The sequence below is a fragment of the Oryctolagus cuniculus genome, chromosome 17, assembly GCF_964237555.1.
Source record: "Oryctolagus cuniculus chromosome 17, mOryCun1.1, whole genome shotgun sequence".
In the NCBI taxonomy this organism is placed as follows: domain Eukaryota; kingdom Metazoa; phylum Chordata; class Mammalia; order Lagomorpha; family Leporidae; genus Oryctolagus; species Oryctolagus cuniculus.
Window position 1 is genome coordinate 10,881,222 of NC_091448.1, and position 19,303 is coordinate 10,900,524.

General features: G+C 44.5%; 1 long non-coding RNA gene across 1 annotated transcript; it reads left to right on the forward strand.

Moving 5' to 3' along the window:
- The first annotated feature begins 315 nt into the window (after positions 1–315).
- LOC108178511 (uncharacterized) lies at positions 316–2,456 on the forward strand. The gene is made up of 2 exons (XR_011383267.1): positions 316–1,080; positions 1,516–2,456. It is a non-coding gene; the product is annotated as an uncharacterized lncRNA (long non-coding RNA).
- The last annotated feature ends 16,847 nt before the right edge of the window (positions 2,457–19,303 follow it).

Sequence of the window (19,303 nt, forward strand, 5' to 3'; positions counted from 1 at the left end):
TCCTTGAGCCCTGGTGGGGCAGCCCCTCCAAGATCAGAAAAGCCCCCGAGGTCAAAGCACCAGATACAGAAAGTGAAAGACAGGGTACTATGCCAACACACCCCAGTACCATTTGTGGGTGAAAAGCAGTCCAATACTGCCAATTTCATGTGATTCAGCTTTAACAGTAAAGCCATGTGAGCTGAGACCCAGATCCCTCATCGAATTACTTCCCCCTTCTTACTGCGATCTGTAACATGGAAATAAGTTGTTTTGAAAGAAAAATAAAATTCATCCAACCTAGCGTTTTGCTTAATGGAAAACAAAAGACACGAATAATCAGTGTGGGTGGATGTGGGGGGTGTAGCTTTCTTGTTGTATTTTGTGGGTGGATGTGGGGGGTGTAGCTTTCTTGTATTTTGTTACTTTTCAGGCGGTTATCTTCGCCGAGTGCAAACACTTCTGCTCTGCGGTTGTCCAGCGTCTTCCCGGGTTGCCTCTTTTACTCCTCTTGCATTTTCTCTTCGCCTCATCCCCGCCATCTTCTTTCCAGCTTGCTTGCATTTGCTTTTGCACCCTTAGAGGGTTGCACAGACTTCAAGCTGCGTGGTGGTGAGCATAATGGATTGTTCTGTGTAAGTAACGTGGAACGCAGTGGGGGTTCTGGAAACAGCATGTGCTTTGGACCCTGGAGGACCTTCTATGCCCAAACCTCACAGCAAGAACATCTGGTGCTGCGAGCAGCTGTGAGAACTGGCTTTTAAAAACAGATAAAGCCCTATTATATAAAACCCAAAACGCTGGGTTTTTGTTAAAGTTACAAGCGCTCCCTCTTTCTGTCAACCTTTAGGATCTGTTCTCTCTTGTGCCCTTCTACATGTCCAAGAAAAATGTGGATAAATAAATAAAATAATGATACAGAATGAAGTTCTTCACCCATAGAAGCTTGACGTATGCACGCCCTGGGTAAGAACTCAGGGATGCCGCATGACTAGTGTCCGCCGTGTTCTCTGGCCGATCCCACGGCCGTGCAGGAAGCTGGGTCTGTGTCTGGATGGATGGTCAGCCGCGTTGCAGCAACGTACCCCCATTTCCTTGGAGGTCAGTGTCTAATTCTGAGCACTTCAAATAATTCACTGTAAGTTGAGTCATGGCTTGATGATAACCTTGTTTTCAAAGTTCTGAAGCTTCCCAAACGGCTGAATTCCAACCCTCTCTCCTTGACCCCCATCAAAAGACTCAAGACAAGTGGCTTAAAATGGGATTTTTCACATTTCTGCTTTGCCCTATTTTTCTTGTGAATACTTACAAAGGAGGAAAGAAAGGAAAGAAGGGAGGGAGGGAGCGAGGCAGGGAGCATTTACTTCTGAAACTCTTCCCAGTGCATTCCTGAGGTCTTTGTTTCTGAGCACAGAAAAGCAGTGTGGAAGTTACTCGTTTGTTTCCCTCTTTTAGAACTTTGAGATGAAAAATGAACTTTTGATCTCATTACTTTTAAAATTTAATAAACAAGTTTTAATGTCCTTTTCACTCCAGGTGTCACTGTCAGGGACCCTGAGGGAAGTCAAGCACACCAAAATACAGCTTCACTTCCAGAAACGGCCGCATATGACATGGAATTGAAGGTTGAGGTTTAATTCCATCGTGGAATCTGTCACTGGCCAATGACTGCAGCAAAGGACAATAGGAAGCTCCCAGGTCGTAATAAAGCAGAGTGTGACTACAACACCCTACAGTACAACCCAGAGCAAGGCCTGGGGACCTCAGGACATTGCCTGATGTCTTCGGCTTTGATGAGTAGTGGAGAAGATGCTGAAACAGGGGTCCTCCAGCAAGTATGATCTATTAGCAATGGACTAAATCCAAGGTATACCACCTCTTTGTAACTTTGCTGATGATAAATAGATAGATAACTTATGATAGATGGGTGACAGACACTGACAGATAGATGATGATGATGAAGATAGATAGATGTAGATAGATTGATTTAGTAAAATCTGAGAAACAGAAAGATGAAATAAAATGGACAGTCCAAGGTAATACTGCCAAAGGTACTCCAAGCCTGAGAATTAATATTCAAGGAAAAAAAGAGAACAACATAAATACGGATAATTCCTCTTTGCTAACTCTACTTTGTTCAGGAAAAGAAGGGTACAAGAAGTATAGCTAAAATGTTGAACTTCCTCAAGATTTGCCATATGGATTAATTTGTCCAATAATGAACACACCCCAAAACAAGAGGGCAATACCTAATCCTCAAAACCTTCTGTCCACAAACAAAGCAAAAACCTGCTGTTTACAAATTCTTGATGGAAACAACAGTCCAGAATTGGCCATTTATTATTACTTATAGCAACATGGAATATGAAAAGAGAATTTTTGCCTGGTTCTTTATTCTTGTTTTTACTCTGATTGTTCCAAGTGCTATACACGCATATGTAAATTCCAGAAAGATTAAACATTGGCTGGCTCATTGAGTCTGTTTCTCTCTATTACCTTTTCTTCACCCATTTTTCATTCTCCTTCTAACTCTGTGTGGCAGAAATCTAAGCAGGGTTTGTGAATTATGAAGAACTCTGCAAAGTCAGGCTTCATTATTCATTCCCTTTGTTCCTCACAGTACAGATTTTGCTGGTCCCTTTGTCCTGATGTCAATCTCTTTCCTCAGCTACTCACAAGCTTGGAGCGATATTAACACACGTTTTTAAATGTGGGGAAAAGAATAGAAAAAAAGTCAGAAGTTGTTGACTTTCTCACTGCTTTGTAGAATATTGAGTGTTGTTCAATGTCTCTTTGGAATCTTGGAAACATTACAGATAACAAACTAAATGCCTTTTTATGATGGGGGGGTGCAGTTCAAGAGGTGGCCCAGTTAACTGCAAATGAACCCATTAGCTTTGCATCCGGTCACCAGGATTTCTTTGGTGAAGTTGGAATTCAGTATTTTGGACACTTCTTCTAGCCTGAACATTTTCTGTGAATTTAATGTTTGGTTTTAGTCAATGATTTCCTGCAGCTGTTAATACACTTTTAGACTTGAGAAGAAGTAGCCAAAAAGTACTTCCTCTCCTCTCTTAATGACCCCCCATTGCAATGAGAGTCCAGGGTCCACATGCTATGTTATGTGAGCTGAGGTTTCTAGCCCATTTGGAGCCAGTGAGATGTCCGGAGTGTAGAGAAAAAGCCTTGCCAGACCAGGGTCACTCTACGATTGTTAACAGATTGGGTGATCAACTGTCCAAGATTGTCCAGGACTGAGGAAGTACTTAGCTATTTAAAACCAAGAAATCCCCAAGCAAAACAGGACCATCTGTGCTGGCTTAACCACAGTCAGGCCCCCCATCTGAACCATAAGGTCGTGGGCTAATACAACCATCCCATGTCCTGTCTCTCATCCCTGATCAGCTTCACTACCAGCTTCGAACGTGAGCCTTTCTGATGACGTAACCTTTCCTTCCACAAGGTTCCAATCCACAGTCCCAAACTGACCCGAGATTGTGGCTGCTCCGCGTGGGGCTGGGCTGTCCAAGTGTTTCCTCCCTCCTTCCCCAAATCAAACTCCTTGAGAAGGGAAGACGGTGACTATGGAGATGCCTCTACTTAACCAGAGGCTGCTCTAGACCTCACGCAGCAGACCACAGACGCATCACTTAGCAACACGGGCCCTCATTGCTGTCCCAGAAGCTGGCTGGCTTTTGAAGCCTATGTGAATTTCACAGAGAGCCTTCCCCATGGCTCAGTTCCCTAACCAGGGGAAGTAGCTTTCCTCCATGATCAGTCCATTGCACAGCCTCTCGTTACCAGAGACACCTTATCTCAAGAATGGCCCTCTGGGAGTTACCTCCCTTGATGGTCACCTGACCCATAGGACACTGCACATCCTTAACACAAAATTCGTGGGAGTGCAGCTCCTCACACCCTTCCCCCTACCTTGCCAGCTCTTTCAAGTCCTTTCTTCCCTAGGAACAGATCAGCAAGAAATCCAATTAGGGAATGGAAGGCAAGTGCCCCTTTCTTACAGGGATTTCCAGCCCCCCTCCATGGCCCTGCCACCATCTTTACTAAAGATTCTCTCCAGACCTTCTTCCATTCTTGGCTTTGCTGAGAACAGGTGAAGGAGGAGACCCTCGCCACAAACCCTGCACTCCCCACGTGGCCAGGACAGGACCCTTCCTCCTCCTGAGGAGTGGGCTCTTCTGTGGTAGGGCTGGTTCTGCTACATTTCTTAACTCACTAGAGCAAGGATTTAGGATCTTTATGGACTCACTTTTTTTTTTTTTCAAGCAGAGTGGACAGTGAGAGAGAGACAGAGAGAAAGGTTTTCCTATGCTGTTGGTTCACCCTCCAATGGCCGCCGCGGCTGGCGCACTGCACTGATCCGAAGGCAGGAGCCAGGTGCTTTTCCTGGTCTCCCATGGGGTGCAGGGCCCAAGCACCTGGGCCATCCTCCACTGCACTCCCGGGCCACAGCAGGGAGCTGGCCTGGAAGAGGGGCAACCGGGACTGAATCCAGAGCCCCGACCAGGACTAGAACCCCGTATGCCGGTGCCGCAAGGCGGAGGATTAGCCTATTGAGCAGTGGCACTGGCCGGACTCACTTTTAAATTGTTTTCTGATACTCACTTTTAAATTGTTTTCTGATATCAAGCCCATGGAGGCATCTTTCCCACTTGCTCACATTCATAGCCCCAAATGGAAGAGAGCCATGAGACTGATACTGATAACCCCTCTAGATTCCTAGACATACTCCAGACATGGAGGTCAAAGCTTAACCTATCCCATTCTTGCCACGCACTCTCCCACATGCAAATGCCACTGACTTCCACAAAACATTATTAAAGAGTCAGTGTCAATTTCACGCTCTCCAGCTTAAGTCCAGCTTGGCTTTCCTGGTATCTGGACAAAGACAGCTACTGACTGTTGGCAAAGAAACTGTGCTTTACTGGAGTGTGGCAGGGGAGCTGGCAGGCTCTTTTATCATTGTCCACAATGACTCACAGATTACTCCCTGGCAATTTAGAACAGGTTCCCCAACACTGTCCAGCCTTGGGTTCCTCCTATGTAATACGTGGCTGGTAAGACTCAGTTCTTACAATTGAATCACAATGGTAAATGAGATAAGCACCAGAAAGCCTACTGGTAGTGTGTGCTTGACTCCTGGTTAGCACTCAACAAATCTTGGCAGAAACATCATCATCGTCGTCATCATCATCATCCCCTCAAATCTGAGGAACAATTTCTGGCAATTTATGAAAATGTAAAGCATCTAGTACAGAAACTTCATTATGACAGACATACGTAGACATTCCTGCTTATCAATTGCTTCTGTTCTTTTCATTTTTAGATGCTATTCATTGGTTCTAATTTAATAAATCTATTTGAATTGAAATGGAGAAATGTACAACAAAAAATGAAGAAAACATTTCAATTTATATGTAATCAGCCTGACAGATGATAAGCATTAAATCTAGCTCCATGTGGTTTGAGAGTGGAGAACTCTAGCAAAGAATCTAATATTCTTTTTTTTAAAAAATTATTTATTTACTTGAAAACCAGGGTTACACAGAGAAGAAAGGCAGAGAGAGTGCGAGAGAGAGAGAGAGACTCTTCCATCTGCTGGTTCACTCCCCAAAAACCCACAGCACCCAGGGTTGGACCAGGCAGAAGCCAGGAGCCAGCACCTTCATCTGGGTCTCCCACATGAGTGCAGGGGCCCAAGCACTTGGGCCATCTTCTACTGCTTTTCCAGGCACATTAGTAGGGAGCTGAATCAGACGTCAAGCAGCCAGGACTCCAACTGGTACCCATATAGGATGCCAGCATCGCAGGTGACGGCTGTGCCACAATGTCGGCCCCCAGAATGCAAAATTCTAAAGCATAAGAAATCTTATATTAATGAAGAAGCGTTTGAGCCACCTAGTGATAACAGTTCTTAGATCAAGGGCATGTAGGATTGGTGCCCCTTTCTCTGAAGATAAATAGAACTCCTGACTGGACAGATCAGGCTGACACCAGTGGAGGGGGCCAAGGCTGACCTAAGCTTGTTACACATTGTAACATTGTAACACATTAGTATGCCAAATGACAGGAACCACCACACCATAAAAGGAGAGAAAGGGGGCCCCGAAGTCATATTCTGGGAAATCTCCACCTACTACTTTGACAAACCACAACTATTCCTCCCCTTTATTGGAATGTACACCCGCTGGGGCACAGCATGTAAGCCACAGCCTACAATGCCTCCAGAATCCCATCTGAGCATCGGTTCAAGGCCCAGCTGCTCCACTTCCAATCCATCTCCCGCTAATGTGCCTGGGAAAATTGTAGAAGATGGCCCAAATACTTGGACCCTTGCCACCCACGTGAGAGACCCAGACAGACAGCCATGCCTCTGGCTTTGACCTGGCCCAGTTCCAGTCATCATGGCCATTTGGGGAGTGAACCAGTGGATGGAAGATCTCTCTGTCTCTTTGCCTTTCTCTCTCTCTCTCTCTCTATCTCTATCTCTATCTCTATATCTTTCTCTGTAATTCTGCCTTTATAATAAATAAATATTTTTAAAAAGTACTTCCCCTTTAGTTAAACAACCCACATAATATTTTTAAGTTTTTTAAAATCCCTTATTAATATAAAGAGAGTGGATTTCATGTATTTCATAGGCACAGATTTGAGGAAATAACCACACTTCCCTCCCTCTGTCTCTCACTCCCTCAATCCCCCTCTCCCTTCCTTACTTTTTTTCCTTAATTTTTGCAAAGACATAATTTCAATCCCCATTATATTCACAGGCCTAATGCACCATTAACCATAATATTCAACAAGTAAAAGGTAGAAAGATCACAGTTCCACAAGAGTATAAACAAGAGCTCACAACAACAATCATATCACAAGATGTCTTTTCATCCCTATACATTGTTTGTATTCTATATTAGCTGTCACATATCAGAGAAACATATATATATATATATAGGACTCCTGAATGCTTCTTAAAAAGGAATTCAAGGACCCGGGCACCAGGCAGCCCTCACTGTCCAGCATCAAGAAGATCCTTCTACCTCCATTTCATGTGTCAGAAATTAGTGGTAGTCTGATTAAAGGTCTAACCTGGTCAGCCAAGAATAGATCTCGGGCTTCAGACAGACTGGAAAGGAGATTTGGGTCCTGCAAGAATTCCCTGGGGGAAAGAATTTCTCTTTGGTACAAGAGGATCCCTTCCGTCTGCACCACAGGGTTGGTCTGTGTTTACATTGCATGGAAGGAGACGCCTACATCTTCAGTAATGTCCTCCACGTTCTGAGCCTGTTTGTTTCTTTCCTAGCCTCAGAATTTACATCTGAGCCCCAGTCATTACTATGCTTGGCCTCAGTTGGAGAACAGAGCTGCTGTCCCTGCTACTTTAAGTGTCTGGTGGCCGGGGCACCTCCCACGCCCCTGTCTGCATGCCAGGACCCTACCTTGAGGAAAGAATGAAGAGGTTGTTGAAGCTACATTGCTCTGTTTTCTGCTGGAAACTGTTATCAGAATGAATTCCATTCAAATGTTTATTGTCCTTAAACTGTTTGCAGTAAACAAATAAGTGAGCAGGATAAATGGGGTGGAAAAAAGATCTCAGAGCCAAAGGAACAAGTTCTCAGGGTAAGAGGGGCTCCTTTGTGTGAACGGGGAAAAAAAAAAAATAATCGCTGGCTGCTCACTCTGTCACGGTCTCTCTCCCCAGTGTTTAAAACCATTGTGCTCTCAGAACGGTCACAGAGTTCAGGCAGTTGGTTCCTTGGACACTGTCCCTGCTGTGGCATGCTGAAGTGCCCCCAGCGCGGCTGGACGCTGGCACACAATCACAACATGGGCTTTCTTCATGCCAAGGGAACAAACAGTCCCTTCTCTAGGAAGTTTGCCTCCTTAGACTGGCGTTTGGAGGCAGATGGGCAGTGTTCATTTCATGGAAGCGAGACTCCTCTCACACCGAGCGGTGACGCAACATCCCATTCCGGACCCGCGCCACGAGCCAGGACAGCTCATACCTTGTTTCACATGACACACAGCATCTCAGAGCAACAAATAACCCAGTGCACTCAGAGGATCTGTCTGTGTGACCTTTCTGGCTGCAGTGCCGGGTCACAGGCACCTCACATGCTGATTGTTCTCCAGCAACAACGTGGTCTCAAGAGAGATGGGGGGGGGGGGTTCACAGGCATTGCTCCTGATTCAGTCTGTGGACATTTAGTATGAACCCACTCTAGGAACGGAGCAATGGCTGTGAAAAGAAGGTGCCCTCACCAAGCCTCTTAGAAGCCTGACTTCTCATTAGGGTACAAGAAAAAGGAGCTTCTCTATTGCCGAGTAAGAGCAAAACTCTTCATGCCTCTCATTTAGTCCCTGTCGCCTCTTTGTGGAAAAAGTAGAAGTTTTAATATTTTTCTAGGTCTAATATGTCTCCTCTTTGTAAGGGTCCAAGGCATGCAGGAAGCAAGAGAGACATCGCCCAGAGGAGGCCACGCTGACCCTGTCATCACATCATCCACTTTCACTTCCCAGACTCAGTTACAAGTCCCTGAAAGTCCAATTCCTGTGCTCAACTGTCATTACAGCCAAAATCTCCATCTTCCTCAAAGACGTTCTGTCCTAGCCAGTGTCCCCAGTCACCGGCACGTTATCTGAAGCCTCTGAACACCCCACACAAAAGCTGTCAGGATAATTTGAGAGTCTCTTGTGGTTTTTTAGGGTGAGACTCTGTCTCCTAACAGTTGACATTCAAGTCACAGCTCCAGATACACACACGGAAACTGAACTTGAGTAATCAGTGTCCTGGTTTGGATATTGTGTAACTGCCGAGAATTTGCCAGGCCTTTTCCTGAGATAAAAGTACAAGCGAGAGTACATTCTAGATGGGCCATCAAAGAAGGAGGTACCTTTCTCTGAAGGGAGGAGTGAACCTCCACTTTGACTATGACCTTGTCTAAATAAGATCAAAGTCGGCAAACTCAAAAGGCTTCCATAGCCTTGGCAGGTCATGACAAGAGCCTAGGGAGATTACTGATGCCATAAACAAGAGTGTTGATTTGTTAAGTCAACAACAGGAGTCACTGTGCACTTACTCCTCATGTAGGATCTCTGTCCTTAATGTGTTGTTCAATGTGAATTAATGCTATAACTTGTACTCAAACAGTATTTTACACTTTATGTTCTGTGTGGGTGCAAACTGTTGAAATCTTAATATATACCATATTTATTTTCTGTATATAAAGATAATTGAAAATGAATCTTGATGTGAATGGGATGGGAAAGGGAGCGGGAGTTGGGAGGGTTGTGGGCGGGAGGGAAGTTATGAGGGGGGGAAAGCCATTGTAATCCATAAGCTGTACTTTGGAAATTTATATTTGCTAAATAAAAGTTTAAAAAAAAAGAGTACATTCTAGGATAGCCACAAGTATAAGAATGAAACTAGCTCCCTTCCTCACACCATATACAAAAGCAAATTCAGAATTGATCTAAAACCTTAAACTAGGAGCTAAAGTTATAAATCTCTTTAAAAGGAACATAGGTGTAAATTTTAGTGATCTTGGATTAGGAAATGGTTTCTTAGATATCCCATCAAAAGCACAAATAAGGAAAAACCGACAGTGTGAACTTTATTAAAACTTAAAAGTATCAATGGACATTATCAAGAAAGTAAAATAGGCCGGTGCTGCGGCTCACTAGGCTAATCCTCTGCCTGCGGCGCCGGCATACCGGGTTCTAGTCCTGGTTGGAGCACTGGATTCTGTCCCGGTTGCTCCTCTTCTAGGCCAGCTCTCTGCTGTGGACCGGGAAGGCAGTGGAGGATGGCCCAAGTGCTTGGGCCCTGCACCCGCATGGGAGACCAGGAGGAAGCACCTGGCTCCTGGCTTCAGATTGACACAGCCCGCCAGCCGTGGAGGCCATTTTGGGGGTGAACCAACGGAAAAAGGAAGACCTTTCTCTCTGTCTCTCTCTCTCACTGTCTAACTCTGCCTGTCAAAAAAATAAATAAAAGTAAAATGATAATTCATAGAATAAGGGTAAATATTGTAAATCAGATATATAACAAGGGCCTGATGTTCAGAACGCATTTTAAAAATGTATTTGTGTATCAATATAAAAAGATAAATAACCTGACTTTACAACAGATAAAAAATTTGAATAGACAGTGCTCTAAACAAGGTCTACAAATGGCCACTAAGTATGTGAAAATATGCTTAACGTTATTAGATGCCAGGGAAAGGCAAGTCAAAACTACAATGAGATACCATCTCATACCCACCACGATGGCTGGAATTTAAACACTAACACCAAGAAATAACCACCCCTCCTGGAAGGTATTGCTGTGGAAACCCTGACACACGCCCGATCAGAATGCAAAGTGGCTCAGCACTGTGGGAGAGAAGCTTGCAGTTCGCAAAATGCCAAACAGATTCGTTGTAAGCCCAGGAATTCCATCCCCAGGTGCACACCCAGGAGAGTTGAAAATGTGTGTTCAAGCAAAAAGTTTAGACACAAATGTCCTCAATCGCGTAATTCACAATCACCATAAGATGCAAATAAACCAAATATCCACCTACTGATGGATGTGGCATAGTCACATAATGGTTTGCACTCAGCTCTGAGAAGGAATGAAGTACTGGTACCTGCTACAGCATGGGTGAGCCTTAAAAACATTATGGTCTCTCAAAGAATCCAAACATAAAGCCCATATGAATGCACTGTACGAGTCCAGATACATGAAATGTTCAAAACGGGCCAGTCTACGGAGGCAGGAAATAGATGGGTGGTTGCCAGAGATTGGCGGTGGTAAAGTGTGAAGAGAGAGAGTGGCCAGTAGCTGTCAACAGGTGTTGAGTTTCCTTTAGGGGTGATGGAAGTGCTCAGGAATTAGATAGTGATGGTGGATATACAATTTTTATTTACTTTTTTAAAAAGATTTATTTATTTATTTGAAAATCAGAAGTACAGAAGTGGGGGAGGAGACAGAGAGAGAGAGAGAGAGACATCTTCCATCTGCTGATTCACTCCCCAAATGGCCGCACTAGCCAGAGCTAGGCCAATCTGAAGCCAAGAGCCAGTAGCTTCTTCTGGGTCTGCCAAGCAAGTAGAGGGGCCCAAGGCTATCCTCCACTGTTTTCCCAGGCCATCGCAGAGAGCTGGATCAGCAGTGGAGCAGCCAGGTCTCAAACCAGCACCCATATGGAATGCCAGCACTGCAGGCTAAGACTTTACCCACCATGCCACAGTGCCTACCCTTATAATTCACATCAGTGAATATACTAAAAACCACTGATTTGCATCATTAAAAATAGTGAATTTTATTATGAGAATTATACTTTATTTTAACAATTAAAAAAATAAAATCACACACATAGAATAATAGGTGCTCAACATATCTTGAAATGTTCCAGAAATATAAAACAGCAGAATGGAGAAGAAAGTTCACAAATAAACCAGAGGAACAGGGGAAATTTTATTAATATAAATGTGTGGTTTTTAATATAAATTCCTAGCTTACATTACACACAGACATAGGCGGTGATCCAGTGAGTAAGGCAGATGTCCTTTACAGAGAAGGGGTGTGTGTGTGCTGGGGGAAGATGCCTATTGGATACAATGCTTTCAAATCAGCAAAGAAAACACAGATTAGTCAATAAATGGTGTCGAGGCTGATCCACATCTCACATCAAAATAGTTAATTGAAGTATAAATTTAAGTAAAACACAAAAAATGCTTAAAATAGACAATATTCTATCAATCACAACTTTTTAATAATCCCAGTAGTAACTCATAGTATCAAATATTTTAATAACTCCTATCAAACATTTACTTCTATCATTGTTATTCAGTAAGTACTTTGTTTTCTTAGTGTATTAATACAAGGCTTTATATTAAGGTGTAATGCAGTGTTTTCCAATATTGCAGCAATTGAGGAATCAAACAAAAAGTGGAGATAAAAACTATAGGATTGAGCCCGGCAGCACGGCTCACTAGGCTAATCCTCTGCCTGCAGTGCCGGTACTCTGGGTTCTAGTCCCAGTTGGGGCACCAGATTCTGTCCCGGTTGCTCCTCTTCCAGTCCAGCTCTCTGCTGTGGCCTGGGAGGGCAGTGGAGGATGGCCCAAGTCCTTGGGCCCTGCACCGGCATGAGAGACCAGGAGAAGCACCAGGCTCCTGGTTTCAGATAGGTGGAACGCACAGGCGGCAGCGGCCATTTGGGGGGTAAACCAACGGAAGGAAGACCTTTCTCTCTGTCTCTCTCTCTCACACTGTCTAACTCTGCCTGTCCAAAAAAAAAAAAAAAAAAAAAAAAAAAAACAACACTATAGCGTTGATCTGGAAGAAAATGACTCACTGAATGTGTTCCCAATGAGGAGGCATTTTACCTCCCAGGGGACATTTGGTGATGTCTGGAAATATTGTTTGATTGTCACATTTAGGGAGTGCACAGAGCAGTGTTAGCAGCATCTAGCACACCCAGGCCAATGGCACTGCTGAATGGGACAGCTACCCAGAACCAAGAGTTATCCAGTTCAAAACATCAATAGCATTCTGGTTGAGAACTTGATGTTCTTGACAATAAGCCTGTTTCCAAGGAGTCATGAAAACTCCTAGGCATTGGAGCCAAAAGCCAGCCACTCTCCCATTGATGCCTCTTCCCCTTCATTATTATTTATTGACAGCTTTTTTTGTGCCAGGCGCGATGTACTCTTTAAGTACTATACAGGTGAAGCACAGCACACGATGGCCCAAATGGTGATTTTTCCACTGTAACGTGATGCAAGATTGTCTCACATAACCATTCAGCTTCTCACTTTCTGGATAGTATTCAGTGAGGTGTTCCATGCTTTATTATAGAAACAGGCTTTGTGTTGGGTGATGATGTAAGCTAATGTAAGTGTTCTGAGTATGTTTAAAGTAGGTGGGGCCAAGCTGTGATGTTTGGCAGGCTGTATTTATGTAACGCATTTTTGACATTGTGTTTTCAACTTATGATGAGTTTGTTGAGTCATAACCCCCCAAAAAACCCTGGTGCTGGATAAGTTTCAAAAGAAATGCTCAGGGGGTTGGCACTGTGGCATAGCAAGTAAAGCCATCCCATATGGGCGCCAGTTCGAGTCCCAGCTGCTCCACTTCCCACCCAGCTCTCTGCTCTGGCCTGGGAAAGCAGTGGAAGATGATTGAAGCCCTTGGGCCCCGGCACCCACGTGGGAAACCCAGAAGAAGCTCCTTGCTCCTGGCTTCGGGTCAGCGCAGCTCTGCTCATTGCAGCCATCTGGGGAGTGAACCAGCGGATGGAAGACCTCTCTCTTTCTCTCTCTGCCTCTCCTTCTCTCTCTGTATAACTCTGACTTTCAAATTAATTAATTAATTTTTAAAAAAAAGGAAAGAAATGCTCAGGTAGCAGAGGGAGAAGACTAGATCCCTATGGAGCCGCCCTTGCCTGTAGCTCTGAAGATGAACTGAAAGGTGCCTGAATGTGCTATCGCCGTAGCACAGCTTACAAGTCGATGGCATTTCTACTAAGGGCCAGGGAAATGACAAGATCAGTTTTTTCTTTGGGTAAGATTTGAACCAAATGTTCTCAAAAATCCTTTCCAGTTCTGAAATTCCATGAGAATAAGAAGGTCCAATGGCCCAATTGTGTAAGTGAGGAAGTCTCCACTCCTTGAGGGCAGCAAGAAAGGTCAGGGAGCTGTGATCACAAAGCTATTTCTTTCTAGAAAAGAAGTGAAAAGTCTTTCTCCCAGTCTCTCCCCCAAACTGTTATTTACAACAACATAGAAGTGCTTTGTTTTTGTATCTTTCTCGAAAAGAAGCAGGAAGCTGTTTCTAAAATGTAACTTACGAGGTTTCTTTTGCTTGATCTGGTTTTTCCCAAGCCCTCCCACAGTAATACTCCCAAGGACTACAAGAATCTTCAGGATGTGAATTGCGGTCTGTTAAAATATTTGGTCTCCTTCCAATTTTGCTTTGGATCTTTGACCTCAATGTGAAAAACAGAAACCCCTTGTTTCTAGGGAGATCTAGAAATAGATTTTCAGATTGCGCCACCTTCTGGTCAAATTGGAAAATCAATGTGTTGGATTCCTCAACTTGCCTTCCGCATGGAACTGAAGGAAGCAGGACGTGAACCGTCTGTTCCCCCAGAATTTAATCTGAGCATCTTGAGAAATTACAGCCTAACCTGTATCCAAAGTAAACCATAGAATTGTTTCGAGAGTTCAGTGCTGAGTTATTTAGGCACACATGTTCCTGCTAAAGAACAATTATTCATTGTGCTTTGAAATAGGTTCAACCTCTGGAAAGAGGAATCAAATTAGCACCCTTCTATAATGTTCTTAGTTGCCAATGACATCAGAGTATAGGTCTTTTTTAAGATTTATTTATTTGTTTGAAAGGCAGAGTTACAGAGAGACACAGATAGAAAGAGTGGTCCTCCATCCGCTGGTTCACTCCCCAGATGGTCGCAACAGCTGGAGCTGCGCTGATCTGAAGCCAGGAGCCAGGAGCTTCTTCCAGGTCTCCCACACGGATTCAGGGGCTCAAGAACTTGGGCTATCTTCTACTTCTTTCCTAGGGCACAGAAGAGAGCTAGATCAGATGTGGAACAGCTGAGACTCAAACCGGTGCACATATGGGATGCTGGCATTGCAGGCTGCGGTTTTACCCGTTACACCACAGTGCAGCCCCACAAGCACTTTTTAAATCTGAAATAGTTTGGGCTTGTGAGCATTCACTTTCCGCTGACACTGAAGAGTGGTTCCTTCAGATAGCTGAGACGTCATGATGCTCATGGTCTGTTCCAGGCACAGGGAGTGGACACAAGCAGAGTGGTTCCTTCAGATAGCTGAGGCGTCATGATGCTCATGGTCTGTTCCAGGCACAGGGAGTGGACACAAGCAGAGTGGTTCCTTCAGATAGCTGAGGCGTCATGATGCTCATGGTCTGTTCCAGGCACAGGGAGTGGACACAAGCAGAGTGGTTCCTTCAGATGGCTGAGGCGTCATGATGCTCATGGTCTATTCCAGGCACAGAGAGTGGACACAAGCACACACTTCCAAGTACAGTGCAGATTTTTTTAAGAAAAATATTTCCAAAATACATTACATATTTCAAACGTAACAAGAAAATAACATTATAAACTACCTCCATGAAATATATCCATATGGATATTTGAAAATGAAGATGAATACGAAAGACATATCAAGGCATAGGCTTAAATATGAACCTGAGTGATAAAGTGAATCTTTTCACTATGCCTAGTCAATACTTCAACACAATTTTGTGTTAAAACCTTGATGTGTAGTTTTTACAGGAATACATGGCTCCCAGGAAGCCTTGATCTTAAGGCACACACTCAATAGAGCATTTTCCAAAGGTTGTCGAGGTGACACCAAGTCTCAAATGATGTTAAGCGAAAAATCAAAAAAGTCGAATAAATACTCTGTAACATCACTCCTCCAGGAGATTTGCAATGCACTTGAGCTTATGCAGAAGCTGACAAATCTGGCAGTAAAGAAAAATGTTAACAGATTGCATTTGTCAAACATCAAATATCTTCACATTTCGCTGGCCAGTGAATACTTAAGTAGAGAAGCCTCCGAAGAGATCTCAAAAGGAGCTGCTGCCCTGTGGCAGACATCATAGGAAAGGCATGTGGTCAGGCATCCTTGCCCAGCACATAAAGCGCGGCTTCGGACACCTGCATCCCACACCGAGCGCCTCAGTTCAACTCTAGCTCCTCTTCGGATTCCAGCTTCCTGCTCATGCACAGTCTGGAACACAACAGGTGATGATGGCTCAAGTCCATTGGAAGACTAGGACTGAGTTTCTAACCCCTGCCTTCAGCCTAGCCCAGCTCCAGCTGTTGAAGGCATTTGAGAAGTGAAATAGCATAACAGTAGATGAATCTCTCTCTCTCCCTCTCCCTCTCCCCCTCCCCCTTCCCTCCCCCCTCCCTCTCCCTCTCCCTTTCCCTCCCTCTCACATAAAATGAAAACAAATAATTTTAAAAAGAAAACTTCACTCCTAATACAAGCAGGTATGTGAAATTTTTGTTGTTGGTTATGACGATTCCCCAGAGCCAGAAAAGATGGACCTCACTCAACACAAAGATCAAAGCACCCCTGCACCAGAGAACTGAAAATAACTCAACGGAATGGCAGCAGAGACAGAACCAGTAGGTCCCTGAGCTGCTGAGGGCCCATCTACAGTATTGCTCCACTAAGCCTTTGCCCATTACAGTTATGTGAGTTGCAGGGAACAGCCGCTCTGCTAGTAGCTACGGCGACACCACCACCCAGCTTCTCCATAAGCCATACAAGGACAGAATCAAGCATGTGGTGCTGGCAGAGCTGAATCCTAACGTGAACATCATCTGCATTAAATCCCATAGGATTCTTGCTCTCTACATTGTTCTTTCAAAGAAGATTGGTCTTCTATCTTTTTCTCTGTAAAATTCGAACTCATGATCTGGAAGGGAGTCTTGGAAAAGCCTCTCCAGTTTTTTGTTTGTTTGTTTGTTATTTGAAAGGCAGAGTTACAGAGAGAGATTTTCCATCCACTGGTTCACCCCCAAATAACCAGAATGGTCAAGGCCAGGCCAGGCAGAAGCCAAGAGCCAGGAGCTTATTCTGGGGCCCCCATATGGGTGACAGGAGTCCAAGCACTTGGGCCACATTTGGCTGCTTTCCCAGGTGCATTAGCAGGGAGCTGGATTGAAAGCGGAGCAGCTGGGACTCAAACCAACACCTATATGGATGCTGGCATCGCAGATGACAGATTAACCTGTTATGCCACCATGCCAGCCCCCTCTGCGGTCTCAAAAACTCTTACTGCTCATGCTCATGACCAGTGAAACAGGAAATCATCATGTTCTCCTTTTAGCTGTCTTTCCTAGAATTGAAATGAGGAAGGACACACTATGCATGCTTTCCATGCCAGATGTAACTAGTTTTATATCTGGATTACTGGCAGAGGACATTGTGTTTTGTGATTCGGGGGCAGGGGAGGAATATAACATAATTCTCTAGGGATTCACCAAAAGGTTCCTCTGGCTGAAAGCTGTTCAAGGCTAAGCAATTCTCCCCAGAGAGACTGAATTTTGCTTCTCAGGAGTAAGTTCAGTTCATCATAAACTGGCCACATTTCCTTTCCACTTGACCTTCCTCCCCTATGGAGAATTCCTCTGTGAGGATTTGACTGTATTTTATTTTGCTGCTTTAAATGAAAAAGGACTAAGCACCATGCCCTGAAAACCAATTTCTGTCCTTTGAGTTTACTACACACTAGCAATTGCACTGAAGACAATATCAACTTCTGGAAAAGCTTCTGCATACAAAGAAACAAAGTTGCCATCTCCTCTCTTCCACTTAGCCCAGCCTGGAGTCCCATCTACTATGGGTGACCTCTGACCTGGAAGTGCTTCTTTAAATACATCTCAGAGAGGAGCCATGCCACTGGATTCAGGAACAGGGTCTTTATTTCTGTACAGGGCCCTGGAACTCATTTTTCCATCTTTTCCCACTCTGCTGTGGAAAAGTCTATATGCCACCAAGGACGTGGCCCTGGTCACTTCTGCCCATGCTGAACAGAGGATCAGATAACTTCTGATCACAGGATACTACCACCATGCAGAGGGACAAAGGGAGGAATCTGAGGAGGGGATGCAAAAAGGCGAAGAGGAAAAAATCAAGGATTCTGTCTTGGGTAAGCAGAGAAGAAAAGCCACTGCCAATGTGATTCACCAAGTCGTGTCCTGTGGACTATTTCTCAGTGACATCTGGACTTTTCCAAAGGATTCTTTGCCATTCTGAGTCCTGGCTTGTCTTTCGGGACTTGTGTAACAAATATTTTAATGTAGATATGCTCATTTTTTTAAAAATTTATTTATTTTATTTGAAAAACAGAGATAGAGAAAGAGAGAGAGAGAGATTTGGTTTATTCCCCAAATGCCCACAATGACTGGGACTGGGCTAGGCCAGAAGTCAAGAACTCAACCCAAGTCTCCCATGTGGGTGGCAGGGATCCAAGTACTTTAGCCATCACCTGCTGCCTCCCAGGGTGTACATTAGTAGAAAGCTGGAATCACAAGGATCCAGGGCTCAAACCCAGGTGATCGGATATGGGATGCAGACACCCAAGCAGCACTTCTACTGCTATGCTAAATGCCCAACTTGAGATGCTCACTTAATTGGCGATGATAACATCCTTGCTACCCGTTTTCTTCATCTGGCTAAGTCTGAAGGAAAGATAATGGCTTCATAGCAGTCGACCTGCATCATTGTCACTGTTTGGAGGCACCGTTTGCTTTTCAATGTGAGATCCTAAAAAACATCCAAGAACTGGAAAACTGTGAGGAAGCCTTGGGGAAGGATTCACCCACGTAAATTCCCAAACTCATTCCCCCTGGCAGCGTGGTTCCAAACGCTCCAGAATCTTCTGCTATATCATTTTATTGGACTGTGTGTGCTGGGATCACCAGAATTCCCTGCCAACAGCCTTGCCATCTAGCCCTTGTAAGAGAACTGGGGCGCAGGAACAGGACGGCACCTGCTCGCCCCAAGAGGAGATGGTGGTTGTTTCTTTGTCCCGCGGAGTTTGGATTCCTGACTCTCACTGTCAAAATCCTCCCTCCTCTCCTCACAGGTTTCCGTCTTTTCTCATCTTCCCCCACCTCCATTCTGTCTCCATCTTTCTTGAAGTGAAATCCTCAACTCCAGCCCCAGAAAGCTAACGAAACAAATTCTAGCAATAACCGGGGTATCATGAATAATTTGTCCTTTCCAGGGGACATTTACAGTCAATACCAGACTGGAAGTCTTTTTTAACTTCCGCCCTCCTTGGAGGTAGCTGTTTTGCCTTTCTGATGTGCTGGGAAAGTTGAAAACATTTTCAGCAAGGGGAAATATCGCCCTCTACCGGGTATACGTGGATCTCATGGAGACTGAGTTTCACAGAGGATCGCGCCCAAGCACAGCAATTTTTTTTTAAGGGAGTGTTCATTGTTTTCCTCTACTTAACACAGCTGGTGACAATCTTGTTGGCAGGAATGGTTTCTGCACATATTTATTGCTCAAGTTTAAAGAGAAACGGCATCAAGAAACTTTGCTGAAGTTCTCTTCTTTAAAAAAGAAAAAGCTGATGTGGCGGTTCTGCAAAATCCAGCGAGCTTGAGGACAGTATTAGGGAGAGGATGAGTCCCAGCAGATCACAGCACAAAACTCCAAAACCAACAGGAACGGGGGTCACGGGTTCTGTGAGTTTCCCAACCCTTGTCCCCTGAACTGTAGCCCCACAAGCCAGCTCCAACCTCACTCAT